The sequence below is a fragment of the Elephantulus edwardii genome, unplaced genomic scaffold (assembly GCF_000299155.1).
Source record: "Elephantulus edwardii isolate Elephantulus edwardi_28Jun2011 unplaced genomic scaffold, EleEdw1.0 scaffold00072, whole genome shotgun sequence".
NCBI classification, from domain to species: domain Eukaryota; kingdom Metazoa; phylum Chordata; class Mammalia; order Macroscelidea; family Macroscelididae; genus Elephantulus; species Elephantulus edwardii.
In genome coordinates, this window is record NW_006399822.1 from 6,563,928 (window position 1) to 6,582,107 (window position 18,180).

Genomic DNA, 18,180 nt, shown 5'->3' on the forward strand with positions numbered 1-18,180 from the left:
AGACAGCGAGGTTGGCACAGGATAGAGCAGGGTTTAGGGCTGTTTACATAGGGTCGCTATGAGTCGTAAATGACTCGATGGCACATAACAACAACAACAACAGCAGCAACAACAACGAGTGCTTATAAAGGTGGTCTTGACACCAGACAAGAGTCTACTGAGCGCACAGCAGAATGATAAAAGAGTGTGAAATATTTTGAGAAATACCAAATGGGACACAGTAACATGAAGGGAGCACATGGTGTTGGGAAAATGCTGCTGACAACCTTGCTTACCACAAACCCTCAATGTTTGTTTTTTTTTTTTTAAAAAGCAGCATCTGTGAAGCCCAATAAAGTCAAGTGAAATAAAAGAGGGTTTGTCTATATATGTCTGTGTAATTTTCTTTTCCTTACCTAGGATTTTCATCTTTTTACTTAACCATACGTCAAAGGAGTCTTTCTTTTTGCGTATGCCTCTTCATAAGAGCTCCATATGCTTGTAATTTTTGTTCACCGTATTCTTATGGATCAACTCACATTTTCCAAATATGTTCTCCCAGGGACCCTCCTTTCTCTGTATTTCCTCATCACTTCCTGATGATGAATGTGTGTAAAATTCACCTAGGGACCCGCATAGCAGAGTAGCACTGCCCACAGGTCTCTAGGCTGTAATCACTATGGAAACTGACTACCTCGTCTTGCTCCTGTGGAGCAGCTGGTGGTTTCAAGCCACGGCTTCCATAGTTTCTGTGAGTCAGAACCATCTCGACAGGAATGGGTGGTGCACTAACCTCACGTTCCCCAAGAATGCCCTAAAAAGAAGAACTGCTCTTACTGGGAGCTGCAAAGTCAACTCTTATTCATGGTGATGCTATGAAAACTCTGCCCAGGCCAGCACCATCCTCAGCCATTGCCATGTCAAAGCTCAGTGATTTGAAGGAAATTTACAAAGAAATTGGGCTTTCATTCATTCATTCATTTATATAGATACTCTCCTTCTCCCCCTCCATTCAATCTGCAGTGTATCCCATTCCAGGCTGTTAATTGCAGTTCATATGTCTGATGTTAACTTCAGATTGAGCCCGTTGTTTAGTCCATCTCTCACCACTGTGTCAGTCAGTGTCCCAATGCTGTTAATAATGCCTCTTGGGACCAGCTTTATTGGGTATAGGATTGTCAGATCTCTCTTCCTAGCCTTCGTCTGGAAGCTTCGCTAACACCTGTCCACCATGGGTAAACCTGCTGCCCTGCTGGTACTTGAAATACCAGGGCAAACTTCCAGCAGCACACAAATCCTCACGGCCAGAGAGGCTGACAGGCGAAGGGTGGAAAGCCTAGCTAAGACTCATTTTGTTCGGCTCACTGCTCTGATGGATACGTGCCCACCTGGAGTTCTTGATCATTCTTGTTGTCCGGCGCTGTTGAACTGACTACGATTCACAGCCAGCCTGTGAACAGCAGATCTGAACTTTCCATGTTCTGTGCTGTCTACACCATCTCTCATATATTTTCTCATAAAAGTCCGTTGTTCGAATCGCTGTCCATCTTGTTGAAAGTCTTCTCTTTCGGGGATCCTCCACCTTTCCCTGCATGCTGTCTTTTCCCAAGGACCTGACTCTGGTTTGGATGGAAGCTGAGCTACAGGGGTGATTCAGTTCCAGGCCTGAGGGGTGTCTGGTGCCCACAGTCTCGGGTGTCCCTCCAGTCTCTAGGAGATGAGTGAGTCTGGTCTTTTCTGTGAGTTGGGGTTTGGTTCCACATTTTCTCCTACTCTGTCAAGGAGGGGCCTTTTCCTGTGACCCCTTTCTGAGCTAGACTAATTTTTGCAATGACAGGAATCTCAGTTGTCTCTGTGCCGGGGCTGGGGGGCTGATTGGGGGCTGGAACAAGGTTGAACCCCGCTGATGCTGGCACACAGCCGGCTGCCGCCTTGGCGTTGTGTCGTGGCAGCAGTTTGCATGAAACGTGCCCCTTGCCTTTCCTAACTCGGGCAGGTTTGCGGGTTTTGCAAGACTCTAAGTTTTTGGAAGCACCTGCGAGCCGTGAGTGAAGCCCTGTTCTAATTGTTACTGTCATCTGGCTCTCAGACCGTCTGTCCTCCCCACAGCCGGGTCAAGCTGCCTCTCCTGCAGTGCTCTCCTCCCATCCAGCCTGCTGCCCTTGACCTTGGGTCTATGAGGTTGTCATCCTCTCTGCCTCTCTTGCAAATTGAGATTGCCTCTGGGGCACTCACCTTTCATTTCATGTTGACCAGCTCCTCCCAGAGCATCTGTTTTTACCTACTTGTTTGAGGTGTCCAGGCTATTTAAGATGATGCCTTGACTGTGGTGGTAGCTGTCCTTCCAGGAGTGGGCATGGCTGTCCTTAGGAGCCACTCTCTATTTACTTGTACACCCACCCACCTCCCAGCACATGTGACAGTGCACATTCAACAGCCGTGTCATGTGGACAACATCGCAATTATTGGTACAAATACACTGGCATGTTTTTGGTCTGTCTGGACCCCGTTTTCCTTTTAGCCATAGCTTTTTCTTTTTCAGAACCCTGATCTTTTTTGCTCAGTATCATTGTCTCCCTCCATCTGTTCCTCTGTAGCTTTCTGGGTCTGTAGTGAAGAGTTTGCGTTCTCTGAGATCAGGAGCTGGCCTGTTTCAACTCTTTCCTGGTGGTACCTGGGGCACCTGAGAGAACTCCATCCCATGGAGGAGTGAAGTGCCATCTCCAAGATCTCTGAGGAAATAGCTGTGATACTGAGGCATTGAATAATCGAGAAATCCTGAAGGTTTACCTTTCTAAATGTCTTTGTGTTCGCCAGTGAGCATTCCTGGGCAGCCTTGTGGGTCCAGGCCCACACCACTATAATAAAGTGAGGTACGTGGAGTGTTTAACTTCTCTGCTGTCCACACATCTCTTAAAGGCGCTCTGTGGCCTGGGCTGTGGGGAGTTGTGCTGCTAATCCAGGGACTGCATCTCTCCAGTGACTCCAGAAGAGAAAGGTGTGAAATCTGTGCCGTTTACAGACGTGAAAGCCCAACAGAGGGTCAGCGATGAGTCAATTCTGATTCGATGGCAAGGAGAGAGAGAGAGAGAGATTAAAGTGTGCAGTAGGGTGATGAAAAGGCTTGAAGTGTGGAATCCTTTGTGGAAAAATGGCACCAGTGGGCTTGTTTGATACAGCGTTTCCCCAAACCCTCAAATTATAAAAACATGGTATTTCAGTGGAGCTCAAGAAATCAAAGTACAATAAAACAAATTGCTATAAGGTGAGCCCTGCCTGTCCTTGCAAGTAAATAGAAGCCCACCAGGGTAGACCAGCACGTGCTCTTGTCCAGCGCTGTGTGGTCCATGCCATCTGCTCAGCTGTGGCACATACACCCCTGTGCCTGTCCTGGCCGTGTACGCTTCAGGCGGTTCTGACTCATACAATGGAGCAGAACCTCCCAGGTCATCATTACAGGAGCAGAGGGATTGACACCTTTGACTTAGGATGTTGGAGCACTGAATCTCCCGTGGATGACCAAAAGAGCAAACAAGTCTGTCTTGGAGTAAATGCAACCAGGGTGCTCCTTGGAGGGGAGGATGGTGAAGCTCCACCTCAGTACTCTGGGTGTGTTGTCAGGAGAGGCCAGTCTTTAGGAAAAGACTTCGTGCTGGGAAAGGTAGGAGGCAAGAGGAAGAGAGGACCCTCAATGAGACTTGACTAGAATAGTGGCCTCGAGCAGGGCAGGGATGGGGAGGCTGGCACAGGGTACAGCAAGGTCCAGATCTGTTGGTCATACATTTAATTAGAGTCATAGACAACTCAGCGGCACCTCCGAACAACAACCACAACAACAGATATTTATGAAAGCAACCTGCCTCCTCTTTCTCCAGAGGAGCAGCTAGTTGGCTTGAACAACTGGCCTTTGTGGTTGTTAATCCAGTGTGTAGCCCGCTGTGCCACGAGGGCTCCTCCTCAGCACTGGTTTCTCCCAGCTCAGCCCATCACCCAGTGTCCCAGCCTGTCAGATCCACTCCCAGTGGAGACAAGGGCACAGTAATTGCTTCTCTTCTCTTTTGTTTTCCATCCTCGCCTGTCCCGGGGAGGGCTGGACGGGGGCGCTAAGCAGCCCACAGCCGACAGCCCCTTTTATTCCTTTTGACGGCCTCAGGGAAGTTTGATGGGGACATTTCCATAATCGATGACGGAGCCCTGTCACCCCAAACATGGAGCCTTTAAAGAGAATAGGTTTATGCAAATGAAGTATCGATGGAGTAATGATTAATTGGCCCTGAGCCTTTGTTAATATGCAATCGTAGTAAGAGAGATACATTTATAATTATTTCGGTTAATTGTTCAAACAAGCACTGAGGATTTAATTGCACAGAGTAATTGGAGGGCCTTGGTGGTAGGATTATTCCTTCCCAGAGAAAAATTGGTGTGCTTTAACTAGTTGAGTCCCAGGGCTGAAACCAAAACCCATGGCCGTCAGGCCAGCTGCGGCTCAGTGCGACCCCATGGACAGAGTGGAGCTGCCCCGTAGGGTTTCCATGGTAGTGAGGACTTACCCAAGCAGACTGTCACATCTTTCCCCCAAGGAGAAGCTGGTGGCTTTGAACTGCCAACATTTCTGCTAGTAACCGAGACCTTGACCACTGTGCCATCAATTCTGATGCTAAAAGGACAGTGGGTGAAATTGGCGCTTTGAGGTTCCTCTGTCTCCGAATGAGAAGAGGGGTGCCACAGAGCCTCAGTCTTGTAAGCACAAGGGTGTAGAGTAATGAGATCTCTGGGATTTGGCTCCGCAGTTCCAGCTTTTGCCACTCAAAGAACGGGATGGTTAGGGACAAATTATCAGTTTCCTAATGTGTATGTGGAGCGAGAGTGACCTGTGCAATGGTGGAGATGAGAAAGAACGTAATTCCGGTCCAGCCCTCAGCTGTGTCCCCACAGGCCACTCATTGACATTGAATTAGAGCTGACTTGTAAGTTACCTTTCAACAAATTTTTGGAGGCTGTAAATCACCCAGGAAAATAATTCTATTCTTTCTTCTGCACTGTCTCTGGGTAGCAGCTCAACTCTCCACAGATTTAAATAAATACCTGGTTGTTGTACTGGTGGTTGTGAGGGACCATCAAGTTGAATAAAACTCATAGCAGCCCTGTGAGCATCAGATCTGAACCCTGTCTACCCTGTACCATTCTTTCATCATCTCTGCTACTTAGAGCCTGTTGTTACAATCATCTCTTCGAGGGTCTTCTCCTTCTTCACAAAGCCTCCACTTTTCTGAGCATTGTATCTTGCTCCAAGGAGTAGTCCCTCCTAATGGCATGCCCAAAGCATATGAGATGAAATTTCACCATCCTTCCCTCTGAGAAGCATCCTAGCTGCTCTCTTTAAGACCTAACTCTTCATAGAATTGATGGCTTTGAGTTGTGGTGCTGCAGAAGAGCCCTAACTGACTCAGTTGTAAACAGTATCCTTATCATCTCCACCCTGGTAGAGACATGCAAGTAAAGAAGGATGCAAGACAGCAGGTGCCTCTGGACCCACAAACCTGGAGTGCTTGGCAGAGGCAGGGCAAAAAAGACCTGACAGAGTGGGTTTATTTTAAAAACACAGAAATGGGAACAGATTGGAAGAACATGTGCAGACTTCATTACTGAGCTGAAAAAGGTGATGACAGTGCTTTGGAGAGGAGTAGGGTTGGCAGCCCACCTTTCGGTGACCCACTTCTGAGGTATGATTGGAAATCTGGACTGTCCAGCTTATCTTTGTTGAAAGTCTAAAATCGTGCACATACACCTATGCTCACACATAACAGTATTAGAATAGTGTGGTGAGAGAGAAGGCAGTGGACAGAAGACTAGCAAGAGGTTAGTCCTTTCCAGTGGTGGTTGGATCTCTCTCTTGTCCTTCCTAAAGGTGGACACTTGCCTGCCAGGCAGGACAGGAGGTTGCAGTATGAGCTGGTCTTGAACTAAGCTTGTCCAGGGCTGAGAAAGACCAAGCTCAGGGGAAAGGGGAGATAATCCACAATATTGCTCTGAGGATGAGCTCTGGGGCCTGACTAAAGTGCTTGCCAGTCCACATTTGGGCACTGCCAAGTCTATAACCTCTGGAAGGCCTCTCTATAACCTATTTGCTCAACACACTGCCTTAATTTTCCTGCCAATGAAATGGGAATGATAACAGACTTGAAGTGAGGCATAAATGAATATGTAAAAACATTTAGCACAGTGTATGGCCCAGAACAAGCACTCTGCTACTGGTGATGGTGGTGGTGGTGATGATGATGAACTTGGAATGCTATGATAGATCTTTAGATTTTTGTGGTACCACTGAGGGGATCATCCTTTTTCATAACACTCCATCACACTCAACCATCCAATTTATGTAGAAATTTATTTCCCTGGTTTATTGGATGATAAAAAGGGCCCTGATAGCACTGTGAAGGCAAATATCCTCAACTTAAACCAACTTCAAACAAGCAAGTTCCCTAACCAAAGGATGCATGGTTCAACCTTACCAGTCATTCTACAAGGGAAAGACGTGATAATTCTACAAAGATTTTGGACACCCTATGGGGCAGCCCTGTAGGATAACAATGAGTCAGAATCAACTTACTGACGATAGGTTTGGTTATCAATTTTCTTGGCTGGTAGACTACATTTCCTGGAGGACAACTAGCCGTTTCCTTGGCTGGAAGCATTCCTCAGAGAGGCTAATCATGTTGACCTGCTCATAACCTCGAGGTAATATCTTAGGAAGTGAGACCCTGGCCCCAGGGACATTCTCTTTAGAGTCAGCAAACCATTGTTTTCGTGCCATGATTCTTATTGGTATGTGCTATCTATTCAGATCCAAGTCATAGTTTTCAGAGGCTGTAAGTCACACCCTAGGTGATTTCCATCTTTCTCCCAGCTGGTGGATTCAAACTGCCTATCTTTGGGTCAGCAGTGCAACTCCTTAAAACTAGGACACTGGAATTTTACAATGAGACCTGTGCAATGAATACTTCCATGCAATCCAACAGTGATTGCTGTTATCCATGTTGGTATGGGCTTGATATAGAAAATTTCCCAGAGTAACTTAAAGTGTGGACTTCTAAAGGCCATTTTACTGAATCTCCTCACCCACCTATGACATAAATGCTTTTTAAATTATCCATATTTTATGGATAAGAAAGAGGTGCTATCTTAGTAATCTAAGGCTGTTGTAAACATCACAAATATGTAGCTTTTAACAGATTTATTCTCTGAGTGTTGGAGGATAGCCGTGGGCTTGACATCCTCCATGTATCATGACTCCGGTCTTCCCTTGGGTCTAGGACAGTCTGTGTTTGTGCTCTGCTCCTAGTTCTTCTTTCTTGGTGGAGGTAAGGCCCCTCTCTCTGCTCACTTATCTCTCCTTTTATCTCTTGTCAAATAAAAGGCTATGCAGGTCGACCTCAGGGAAACTCCCCTTACATTGAATCAGGGCTGTGACCTGGGTAAAAAAAGTATTGCATACTACCCTAGTTCACTTACAACTGATTGGCTGATCACACTGTGAGACGTGATTACATCATTACATACTTGCCAAATCACATAACTGACAAACAGCTGAGAATCATGCTCATCTAAGTTGTTTTTGATTGCCTTTGAGTTGAGCACAACTCATAGCAACCCTATGAACAAAAGGCCAGAAGCCCCTCTATAACTATCAACATTTATCAAAGTTCATAGAGTTTCTGGAGACATGTTATTTAGGAAGTGGAAGTAGACACTTATTTTGGAGGGACATCATTCAATCTATGACAGGCACCAAGAAGTGAAGTGTAATTTGTATTTCTAAGGCACATTTTTGTGTCTTAGAACACTGGGAAGATGTTTTTCCTAAAATAATTCTATGACCTACTGATTCTGGCTCAGAATTTTGCCATCTAAATATTCTGATGGTAATATAAAGGTATGTATGGAGCCCTTCTGGAAGCTATTCCAAGGAGTATGCCCTGTAGGTGAATTGAACCTGTGCAGTAAAATAGACATGTCTTTGGACCTACCTAGACTGCCAACCTCATAGGACAGTGTTAAACCATCTACCTTTTGATTAGAGTTTGAGGGGTTTGCCTACTGTGACACCAGGGCTCCATGTAGTTGCAGAAGTGGGGCTGAAATGAAATCCTGACTTAACCATTTAGTCAGCTCTGCTAGATAAAGATGGGCAGTGTCTTCCCATGCATTTCACAGCCTCTGAAAACCTGCTGGAGGATTAACTATGAGTCGGTTCTAACTTCATGGAGATGAGAAGAGTAAGTACCACTTCAAGGAGAAGAAATGCATCAAAGAGGGGCTCTTAGCTGGTTAATTCTAGGTTGGTGTCTTTGCTGTGAATTTGCATTTCCACCATGGTATGCTGAGTCAGAATCTACAAGGTAACAAAATCCCCAGGCAGTTCTTCAGACTTTGTAGCAGCAAAGGATTTATGTTGTTCTTAGGTGCCCTTGACTCAATTCTGACTCATAGCAATCCTGTACACAACAGAATGAAACACCACGCAGCCTGCATCATAGTCACAGTCCTTGCTATCTCAGCTCATTGTTGGAGCCACAGTCTCTGTCATCTTGTGGACTTCTTTCTAGCCAACCCCCTGCTTTACCATGCATCTTGCCCTCCAGGGACTTCTCTCTCTTCATACTAGCCAACCCTCTGCTTGACCATGTATCTAGTCCTCCAGGAACTTCTCTCTCCTCATAACACGCCCAAAGAATATTTGCCATCCTTGCTTTTAAGAAGCATTCTGGCTGTTCTTCTAAGACACATTTGTTCTTCTGGCAGTCCATCAGATAATTTTTCTTCACTAATACTATCATTCAAATATTCATAACTATGAATAGCATTGAAGCGTTAAAATATTCCTACAAAGGAATTCTAGTTGCATGGTGGTTAAAGCACCAAGCTAACTGAAGTGTTGGTGGCTTGAATGCACCAGTACCTTTGCAGGGAAGGATGTGGTGGGCTGTTTCTGTAAGGATTGTAGCCTTGGGAATTGTATGGGCAATTCGACTCTGTCCTCTATGGTTCCTATGAAGCAGAATTGACTCTATAGCAATGGGCTTCAGATTTGGTTCCCACAACACTCAACTTCTTATTTACTTCACTGTCCTCGCACTTGGAGAGAATAAGACTGGTCATCAAGGGACCACTTTATGACACGTATGGTCTAAATAATTTATACTCCATAGTTACTCTCCATGTCATTCCATATTCTTATCCAAGGCCCAGCTTGCTTCTCATGTAGTTGAGTGAATCATTATAAAAATGATTTTTCAACTGGGAAGGTAACCTTTTGGTACAAGACATGTGAAGTGCTGGGGGTTAGTGTAATATGTTCACCAGAGCTCTTTGGCTGCAAGAAGGCAAATATCCTCAATTTAAACCATCTTCAAGCAAACAGGGTGTTTATTAGCTAATGGTGTGTGAAAGAGTCCAGGGGTTTTGGAAGTCAGGCATGGCTGGTTCTATTTCTTTACCTTGGCTCTGTCCTCAGAAAGGCAGGATTACTGCCAGTATCCCCATTCCATCTTCTCAGTCACTTCAGAAGCAAATGACATTGTTCTCTTATGGCTCAAATACTTTTATGCCTCAGACTTTAGATCTTGAATTGTAGTTGAGTTGTGTGATAATTAGTTAGACTCGGGTTATAGGTTAAATTTGGAAGAACATCTGAAGTCCACTATGATCAGAAGCATCTGGAATAGTAGTGACCACGAGTCTTATTTTTCAGATAAAATATTTTTTTAACAATCTTCTCACTACACGTATTTTGAAGCTCTGTTATTAGGTGCATATATATTTATAATTGCTATGACTTTATAATGAATCAATGTTAATTTATTATAAAAGAACGTAAACAAACAAACGTAATGTTGTTGGGTTGAATTCAACTCACAGTAACCCTGCAGAGCAGAGTAGAATACCTTATGGGTTTCCAAGGCTGCCATTTCTTAGTCCCCCGGAGATGCTGATGTGTTTGAACCACTCATTTTTCTGTTAGCATCTGATGTGTAGTTAAATATGGCTTCTGGTTTTGTTATCAAATGCCTCTTTTATCTCTGGAAATTTTCAGGGTATCACTCTGCTTTGTCTAATATTGCTATAACTGATATTGCTTTCTATGCTTACTGATTATGTCATGTCTGTATTGGTTTTCTATGAGTGGTACAACAATTTACTACAAACGTCCTGGCTTAAAACCCACACATTTATTATCTTATAGTTCTGAGGGCCAGAAGTGTCAAATAATTTTCACTAGACTATTGCCAGTAGCCAGGAAATTAAAAGACATATTGCAATGGCAAAGTCTGCTGTTAGGGACCTCTCCAAAGTACTGAAGAGCAATGGTGTGTCTCTGAAGACTAAGGTGCGTCTGATACAGGCCATGGTCTTTGCTATCACTTGTTATGCATCAGAGAGTTGGACAGTGACTAAGGAGGATAGAAGGAGAATTGATGCCTTTGAGCTGTGGTGCTGGAGAAGAGTATTGAGGGTACCATGGACTGCTAGGAAAACAAACAGATTCATCCTGGAAAGGGTTAAACTGGGCTGCTCCTTGGAGGCAAGGATTTTGAGGCTTCGTCTAACATACTTTGGACATGTTGTAAGGAGGGACTGGTCCTTGGAGAAGGACATCAAGCTTGGGAGGGTGAAGGGACAGCTCAGGAGGAGAAGGCCCTCTATGAGGTGGATTGATTCAGTGACTGGGGTAATCGGGATGGGTGTGTCGGAGACAGTGTGATTGGCACAGGACAGAGCAGAGCTTAGGGCTGTTGTACATAGGGTCGCTATGAGTCACAAGTGACTCAACGGCACATAAAAACAACAATTGCGCAAGTTTCAACCCAACTAGTACTTTGTGTGGGCTCTAAGGAAGGATCCATTTCCTTACCTTTAAAGATCCTAAAAGCCACCTGTATTCTTTAGCTTGCGACCTCTCCCCATATCTTCAAAGTGCATTGTTGTTGTTGTTGTTATTTGCTGTCGAGTTGTTTGCGACTCAGCGATCCTGTGTACAACAGCCCTAAACCCTGCTCTATCCTGCGCCAACTGCACTACCTCCGACACACCCATCCTGATTATCCCAGTCACCGAATCAATCCATCTCATAGAGGGTCTTCCCCTCCTGCGCCATCCCTCCACCCTCCCAAGCATGATGATAGTTGGTTCTTGTGTTTATGTCTCTTTGAAAATCTCTGTCTATTTAATGGAGAAGATCTCACCCATTAACATTTAATGTGTTAAGATATGATTGAATCTAGGTCTTCTGTATGGGTTGTCTTTTACTTTTGTTCTTCTGTTTTCTCTTTTCCTCTGTTCTATCTGTCTGTCTGTCTGTCTATCTATCTATCTATCTATCTATCTATCTATCTATCTATCATCTGTCTTTCTACCTACTTATCTCTCTCACCCTACCTACCTCCCCACCTACCTCTATTTACCTATCTATCATGATCCCATATTAATTTATCTATTGACTTCTTAGCTAAGTTTCATTGTAGTATTTGTTTTGTTATTGCTTCTAGAATATATATCCTTAATTATGGAAAGTTTGCTTAGAGGTAATATTGTGCCACTTTAAATATAATGTGAAAACCTGCTATTGTATAGTCTCATTATACACCCTCATAATTCATATGATAGTTGTTGTGTATATTACATTTACATACGCTTTAAACATTAAAATAGCTAAGGGGGGAGCAAAAAACCACCCACAGTACACATGGATGAAACACAGTGCAAACAAATTATTGTATGTAAACCAATTTTTAAAAACTACTTTAAAATATAATTACATAATAATTGTTTTAAACTGAATTTCTTAGGCCAAATCTGGTCTACCAGATTATATTTTGTAAATAAAAGTTTTGTTTGTATTTGATTTTATTTTATATGGGTTTACCTACAAAGTTTGTATACATTGTTTTTCACACCCAATCATGTAAATAAAATTTTATTGTAATACATCTGTTGGTTGGTGTTGCATACCATTAAGGTGAGAACTTATTCATGGCTGACCTTCCAGAGGGTTTACACAAGCAGTGAGTTGTACAGGAAAAGATTGCCGATCCTTTTCCTGCAGAGAAGTTGGTGAGTTTGAACCACATGCTTTTGGGATTGCAGCGCAGATTCTTACCACTAGGCCACGTTCATTCATTTACTTGTTATTATTCTAGGACTGCTTTTTCATGACAGCAACAGAACTGAGTAATTACAACAGGGTCCATATATTTTACAAAGCTTAAAATGTTTACTGTCTGACAGTTTGCTGGGGGGAAGAAAAGACACCCTTAACTTTTAATAATCATTGGAAACTAAAAGAGGGGAAATAACTGTTTAGTTTTTCAGATATCATGAAATTCTGAAGTCCTTGAAGGTCTGAGTTTTCATCATTTATATATCTATATGAACATACATACATACTCTTGCTATATATATGTACTTGTTATGTGTATTGTTATTATATATATATGTACATATAAATATATTCATGTTAAGTATCATTAAGTCAGAACTGACTCATAGATGATCCTGCATTGAGTTTTCAGAAGCCATAAATCATATGGGAGAAGATTATCCATATTTCTTCTTATGAGTAGCTGGTGGATTAAAACTGTCACCTTTGGATTGGCAGTGCACCTCTCTTTCCACTAGGCTATCAGAGCTCTCTCTCTGTGTGTGTGTGTGTGTGTGTGTGTGTGTGTTCTTCCCCCTCATCCCTTATAGGTTTTGGTGGCCTAGCCCATAGGAAGTTTAGGTCCTAGCCCAAAGATAGCATTTCTCTGGTGGCTTGAATCCACCAGCAATTCCTTGAGAGAAAGACAGGCATTCTCTTCCCATGCGATTTACAGCCTCTGAAGACTCTTGGGAGGGTTAGCTATGAGTTGATTCTGAGTTGATAACAGTAAGCATATGGATAGGAGCAGGCTTTTTAGTCACCTGCAGAAGGACCTGGTAGCCTGGTGGATATGAAATTGTGCTGCCATCCCAAGTACAGGTGTTTCGGATCCTCCATCTGCTCCTTGGGAGATAGATGGCTATTCTCCTCCAGTGTGATTTACAGCCTCTGAAAATGCACTGGAGGGTCAGCTATGACTTGATTCTGATTTGCCCCTAATGAGTGTGGGTATGAGTGAAGGCTTTCATTACCTGCAGGAAGGTTGTTGCAATGGAAGCTATGCAGCCGTGACAGAGGTGGAACTGGTTCCCAGCCTTTTAGAAAGTGCACGGCTTCCTTCTGTGTTTTAGACGCCTTTAGTCCATGACTTGAAGGTCTGTGGAAAGGCGTGAGTCAAAAGCTTTTTCCAGATAGCAGAAGTAGAAGAGGGAGATGCACTAAATGGCCATGAGTTTCTGAGACTGCATGAATTATTGAGGATTGCCTTTGGCAGTGGGCTCCCTATGAGTTTCACAAGACAAGTAATATCTCTCTCTGTGTGGACGATTATGTAGAGACCTCTCTGCTAACCCCATGAGGTGTTATATCACATCTCTACAGAACCCCACAGAGACAGAGTCAACTAATGTTCCATTTTGTGGTTGAGGCATATGAACTGGCGTTGTTGCTGTCATGTGCCATTGAACCAATCACGACCTTGGGAACAACACACACGGACCCTGCCCTATCCTGTGCCGTCCTCTCGACCGTCACTGTCAGGCTCATGGTTACAGAACATCAGCCTGTGAAAATACATAGAATGAGTCCTGTGCTCAGATCACATAGCAGTGAAGAGTCCACCAGGCCATCCCAAGAAGTCTGCCGGGAGACTCATGCTTTTAACTAACACTGTGCTTGGTGCCGTCCCTTAACTTCAGTTACCTCACTTACCTGCTTGTGTTTCTACTTATCTGATTATACTATAACTCCCAAAGTGCATGAGCCAAGGTTTCCCTATCTGGCATAACGTCCACATGGCCAGAACCTTGCATTTGCCAACTTCATAGACCTGTTCTTACAGGTGTTGAGAGGTAAGACTAATACTCAAAGTGGGAATTAAGTGGAAAACTAGAAGATCAGACTCCCATTCGTCTGTCGGCTTGTAAACTGTGGTGGCTTGTCTGTTCTGTGGTAATGGAAGCTGTACCACTGATTTTTAAATACCACCATGGTCACTTACAGCAGACAGTTTTCAGTGGAGCATCCACACCAACACAGACTTGAAGGGAAGTCTTAGCAATTCACTTCTGAAAATTAGCCAGTGAATCCCTTATGCATCACAGGAGGGCGTTTGCTGACTGGCTTCCTTGTCCATGCCATCAGGGGCAGGACATCATGTTTGGTGATGCAAAGGACGAACATGGGCGAGGGAGACCCTCACTGAGATGGATTGGCCCAGTGGCCTCAGTGATTGACTCAAGTGTGCCGGAGACAGTGGGGATGACACAAGACAGAGCACCATTCTGGTCTGCTGCAAGGCTGCGGGGAGATGGAGCTGCCGGAGGATTAGAAGTCTGTGAGGAACATGCCTTCCAAAGTTTAATCAGAGTGAGACAGGTGCAGGGAAGAAGAAATGGGCTCGGTTTTAGGTGGGGAGATCCTGCAGTCTTCTATGAGGAATGATACTATCCTTTCCAAGAAAAAGGGTTGCTAAGCAGTCGTAAATCTATGTGTTAGAGTCAAAGAGACACCTTTCAGGACGAGGCTGGACATGCAGACAAATCAAGAGAAAGTTCTGACAAAGCTAACTTGCCAGTTGAGGATCCAGGCTCTCCTGCCCCTTCCCCAGCCAAATGCATGGGAGCCCACCTTTCCTCTCTCTCTGTTTTTCTCTCTTAAGTCTCCACTCCTGAGTTTGGCCCCAAGAGCAGGAGCACGATAAATCCTTGTTGAATTAAATGAAAATGTTTAAGGAGGCATTTTCTTAGCCAGGTCTTTCTCTGCTGTCAAGGAAGAATTTATTTAACAAGACCTAGACTTTGGCAAACGGATTTTACTTCTCTTGGCTGGTCCGTGGCCGTGATTTAAGATGCTGAGCTTGCTGCCCAGTGGTGGGAAGTAGGCTGGTGCTTGGGGGAGGGACGCGGCTTGCAGGTTGGAGAAGCAGCTCTGAAAAGGATAATTGGCTTATGCTCTGGTCCTCCTGCCTCCACATGGCTCTGGGTCTTTGCCATGTACAGTTGGCTCTCAAACATCCTCAGTATTTTTGTTGTGAATACAGTAAGTTTTGCATCAGAACAAACAGCTCCAAGCCATCCATTGGAATAAAACCAAAGGGTCCCCCGCCACCAGGTCAAACCCCACTCCTAATGATCCTGTAGGGCAGAGCAGAGCTGCCCCATACAGTCACCTACACTGCAGATGTTTATGGAAGCAGACTGCCTCACCTTTCCCCCACGGGTTTGAACTACCAAACTTTTGATTAGCAGCTGGACATGTTAACTACTGCACCATCAGAGCCCCCTTTGAGAAAGGCAATGCCAACACAATTGGTGAAGGTTTTTCCCTCTTTCTCACTCTGTGCATGTGGTCCCTGCAAACATCTCCTTAAATCTAATCTATTCTTGCTGGGAGGATCTCAGTGCAGGGACCAGCACTTAGCAAGCAGAAGAGAGTCTTTGGATCTCACTTCGTAGGGTGTCTTTCCTCCTCCTATTTCATGACCCCTGGACAAATGCTCCCTTCCTGCAACAGAGAAGATACTGTTCTCTTCCAGGTCCCCGGAGTAAGATGAAGCAGCTGCGCTGGGCTTAGTGATCAGCAGCTCCACAAGACGACAGCAGCGGTGGCCAGCTCGAGCCCTGTGATTCAGCAAGGTAAGAACGCAAAGAGACCTTTTCATTGTAGTGGACGAGTGTCATGTGGCTGAGGGAAATTCGAGCACTCAATCTCTAGCAAACGCCAGCTCTCCTCCGCAGTTCTGATGGGATGCATGCCAGCTCCCCTTTGCCAGGGACATTCCCCAAGAATTAGTACCTGCTTCTCCTGCAGGAACCAGGTGGAAGCAGAGGGGAAAGAGGCTCACGGGTGCTGGTCAGCCCAGGGCAATGCATCATCTTGTTTCAGTGGGCAAGGTGCTGAGGAAGCTGTGACATTCTCCCAGGGCTGGGACAGGGAGAATGTCCTTCAGCCCACACCAGTCATGGTTCATCTTCATTACTGACCACATATATAAGCTGGACCATCAGATCCCTCTGGGGCTAATTACCTGGAAAGGAGTCTTAGTTTGCTTAATTATGTAGGATTCTCTTTGCAGAGGTGATGTGAGAGGTGGAGCAAAGTTTAAAAGTCTCCAGACACGTAGGCAAATTGGAGACTTCAGTTCATCTTCTACCTGAGGCCATCAGGACGATTCTAACTTCTAGTGGCTCTCAGATTTCTGAGCTGACGAGTCTTAATAGGATGTCTTGGTTCTCTAATGCCGCTATAACAGAGAACCCGCATGTAGAAGCCTCAGCAAACAGATCTGTCTTGGAGGAAGGGCAAACCATGGCGCTCATTAGAGGCAATGATGGTGAAACTTTGTCTTACCTCTGTGGGCATGTTGTCAGTCCTTGGAAAAAGACAGCATTCCGGAAAGGTGGAGAGTCTAGGAAAGAGAAGCTGCTCCAGGAGGTGGATTGGCACAGTGATTGTGATAACGGGCTCAGTCATATCAGAGATAGTCGGGGTGCTGCAGGATCGCACAAGGTTCAGATCTGTTGTTCATGGGATCATGTTAAGCCTTAATCCACCCAACAACAGGTTCGGAGACTAGACTCTTAGGTTCAGGATACTAGCTTTAAGAAAAAGGGGTTCTGTGTGTGTGTAAGCTGTGGACGAAAGTTCTCAGTCCCTGGAGGTGACTATGTGTCCTGGCCCCGTTGGTGTGACGGGATTTTGTTCCTCATGGTACCAGGTCCAAAAGACACACTCCACTCCTGGCAATTATTTCTTGAGATTGCCGAGGCAGCCCTTGGCTCAGTTTCCTGCTCTGTAGAGGTAAAAGGTATCACCAGCTACACCCTGGGTGAACTCCCTTACTCCACATCAGGGTTGGAGTGGGTTTAAGGGAGTGTTGCGTTCCACCCTTAATTCTCCTGTGGCTTGTCAGGGTCCTGGGGGGACTTCACATTGCTCGTATGTGATATCATCATACACACGTATGTTGCTGCTGTTATGTCCATCAAGTCGACTACGACTCGTAGCGACCTTATGCACAATAGCTCTGAACCCTTCTCTATCCTGAGTCGGTCTCACTGTCTCTGACACGCCTACCTTCACTACCTCAGTGATTGACATGTATCTTTGGGGGATATAAGTCAATCTGTCACTTAACAAGTTATCACCTATCCTTCTCCTAAAGACTGGTGATTGACTATTGAAAATAGGATTGCTGAGCAACATACGTATAAATGTTCAGAAAGGACAGGGGACAGGGGCAAGGGAGATAGTGGGAGGAGGAGGAAATTACTAGGATAGCAGAGGTTAGTGGATGGGGATGGGGAAGCAATAGGAAAGAGACCATGAGGAAGAGAAGTGGGGATAATGAGCATAGATCAATAGTAATTAATTATATGAAATATAATGTGTATGAATGAATGTATAATATACTATATAGGATTATAAGCGAACCAATTTTTTTATAAGAGCAGGTAGTGGGTGCAAACTACTGATCTATTAGTTCACAGCACAGCACCTAACACACTCTGCCACCAGAGCTCCCTTACCTCCGTCTAGTGTCGGCTGAAGGAGCCCTGCTGGCACGATGGTTAAGTGCTCTGTTGCCAACTGGAAGGTTGTTGGTTTGGACCCAGCAGCCACTCTTTGGGAGAGCGATGAGGCAGTGTGCTCCGTTAGATAAAGAGCCCCGGAAACCTGGTGGGAGGGTCGTCCTCGGTCCTGCAGAGTCTCTGAGTCACAATCACCTCAATGGCAGCGAGTCGGGTCTGAGTAGGAACTAAAGGAGCCCTGGTGGGGCAACGGGTAAGCCGCGCGCTGCCAGCCAGAAGATCAGCAGTTCACAGCCACCTACCGCTCAGCAGAGAGAAGATGTGGGAGTCTGTGCCCTTAAAAATCATAGTCTTGAAAGAATTTTTTTGTCTCTCTTTACTTTTCAAGTTGTGCCAAGAAATCTGGAGAACAACCACTTGGCCAACTGACTGGAAGAGATCTATATTTGTTCCCATTCCAAAGAAAGGTGACCCAGCTGAGTGTGGAAACTACAGAACAGTGTCATTGATTTCACATGCAAGCAAGATTCT